The 2500-nt window shown below is 42.6% G+C and overlaps 1 protein-coding gene across 1 annotated transcript in view; it reads right to left on the bottom strand.

The window, feature by feature from the left end:
• Positions 1-2500, bottom strand: part of LOC135114750 (membrane-associated guanylate kinase, WW and PDZ domain-containing protein 2-like) — a 106715-nt gene that overhangs the window by 82920 nt on the left and 21295 nt on the right. The gene's annotated exons all lie outside the window — the stretch shown is intronic.

Below are 2500 nucleotides of genomic sequence, written 5' to 3'. Positions count from 1 at the left end.
AGGTAAACGTGGGAGAAAGCAATAAAAAGAGACAAGCAAAGAAAAAAAAGCGACATGGAAGAGCTGAAGGTGGTCGCCATGGTGAGAGAGAGAGAGAGAGAGAGAGAGAGAGAGAGAGAGAGAGAGAGAGAGAGAGAGAGAGAGAGAGAGAGAGAGAGGGGGGATACGAGTGAGTGATTGTGCGGAGAGAAAAGATGAAAGAAGGAAAGGAGAGGAGAGGAAATTGAAGAGAACAAGGACAGATAGATGGATGGCGGGATGAAGGAGAGAGGGAGAAGAAGGAAAGGAGAGAGGAAGGGAGAGTAAAGGGGATGAAGGAAGGAAGGTGGGAGAAAAAGAGGGAGATTATGGTGAATTATGTAGTAAGGAGGCACAAAATAAACGAGAGAGGAGGAAAAAGGGAGGAAAAGATGAAAGGAAAGGAAAGGAAAGGAAAGAGAGAAAATAATGAAGGGAAATGAAGGAAAGACGAATGAAGGAAAGAAGAAATGAATGAAGAAAGAAATTAAGGAAGGAAAGGGGAGAAGGAGGAAACGAAAGACTAAAAACAGAACAGAAAGGCAACAAAAAATAAAGGAAGGAAAGGAGGACGCGGAGAAGGGAAAGAAATCATACAAAAAAGGAAACAAAGAGAGTGAAAGAGGAGAGAAAAAAAGGAGGAAAGAAAGAAGCAATAGAAAAAATGAGAGAGACAAGGCACATGAGGGAATAACAACAAAAATAGTAAAGGAAAGAGGAAAAAAACAGGGAAAGGAAGAGGGTAAGGGAGGAATTTGAGGAATAATGGAATAAGGAAACGAGGAGGAGCAGTAGGAGGAGGAGGAGGAGGAGGAGGAGGAGGAGGAGGAGGAGGTGGAGGAGGAGGAAGAAAACGAGGACATGAGTGCATCTAGAAAAATAAGAAGTTGGGGTCTTTCAACTTTCTCTCTGGAGTGAAGGAGGCGAAGGAAGGAAGGAAAGAAAGAAAGAAGAGATGAAGGAGGCAAAGGAAGGAGCGAAGGAAGCGAAGGAAGGAAGGAAGGAAGGAAGGAAACAAGGAAACAAGGAAGGCGAAAAGAAATGGGAAACTAAGGAAGGAAAGAAGGAATTAATTGATGAAGGAAAGACGGAAGAGGCGAAGGAGACGAAGGAAAGAAGAAAGGAAGGAAGGAAGGTGAAAAGAAAATGGAAAGAAAGAAGAAAATAAAAGAAAATGAGAAAAATTTAGTTTTAGATTAAGAGAACAGCACAACAACAATAACAACAACAACAACAACAACAACAACAAAAACAAAAACTATTACTACTACTACTACTACTACTACCACCACCAACCACCACCATCATAATAACCCAAATCCTCACCACCATCCTTTCACACCCATTCCTCAGCCACCACCACCGCCATCACCACCACCATTACCACGACTACCAACATTAGTGGATATTAGGTCGTGTGGTTGGCCGCACCTCAATTGAGTCGTCTTGGGGGAAAACAGTCATAATTGCAGTAGTTCGTGGGATATACTGGCGGCTGGGCTGCTAGTGATGGTAGTAGTAGTAGTAGTAGTAGTAGTAGTAGTAGTGGTGGTGTTGGTGGTAGTGGTGGTGGTGGTGGTAGTGGCGTTAACAAATACCTTAGTTAATTAATCTAATGTTAACCCTTCCCTTTTTATCTTTTTTTCCTTTTCGTCTTTTTCCCTTTCCCCTTTTCCCTAATAGTAGTAGTAGTAGTAGTAGTAGTAGTAGTAGTAGCAGTAACACCGACAGCATTACCAATATAAATAAACAGCATTAACAGTACATCAATCAGCGTTAATAATAGCAATAGTACTATCAGCAGTAGTACCTAGCAGCAGTAATAATAATAGCAGTAACATCGGCACCAGTAATAATGCCAGACAGTAATAGCAGCATAGCTTCGTATTCGGTAGCAAAGGCCTCGTTGTGGCGTGCAAATGTTTATCGTATCGACTGGCGGTGTCTGCTTTGCGTGGAGTTAAACCCGCTACCATTACCACCCGTGATAGGAGCACTGAATGACACTGGACCTCGATGCCTACACAGACAAATGGGATAGAGAGAAGGAGCGGGGATGAGAGGAGGTGAGAGAGTACAGTTTGATGATAGGGTGACTGGGGGTCGGACTGGACTGGAGATGAGACGGGATAGGAAGAGATAGGAACATAACATAAGAACATTAGAACATAAAAGAAGCTGCAAGAAGCCATCAGGCCTATACGTGGAAGTACATAGTTCTCCTTTTATAGTATTGTATCTATCACGTAGCATCTATCTATCTATCTATCTATCTATGAGACACTTGTACTCGCTGGATTGCTGGAAGAAAACGACATGACTGAGTATGGAGGGAGATGAGAAATAGGATATGAGAAAGACTAGAAGAGGATAGGAAGATTAAGAATGGGAGGTGAGAAATTATAGGAATAGGAGAAGGGGGGCAAGAGAAAGAAGAGTCTGGAATAGGAACACACTGGGATTGGAAGATGGGAAATAAGTG

The sequence above is a fragment of the Scylla paramamosain genome, chromosome 28 (assembly GCF_035594125.1).
Source record: "Scylla paramamosain isolate STU-SP2022 chromosome 28, ASM3559412v1, whole genome shotgun sequence".
Taxonomy (NCBI): Eukaryota; Metazoa; Arthropoda; class Malacostraca; order Decapoda; family Portunidae; genus Scylla; species Scylla paramamosain.
This window is presented reverse-complemented; position numbering and strand designations above follow the sequence as displayed.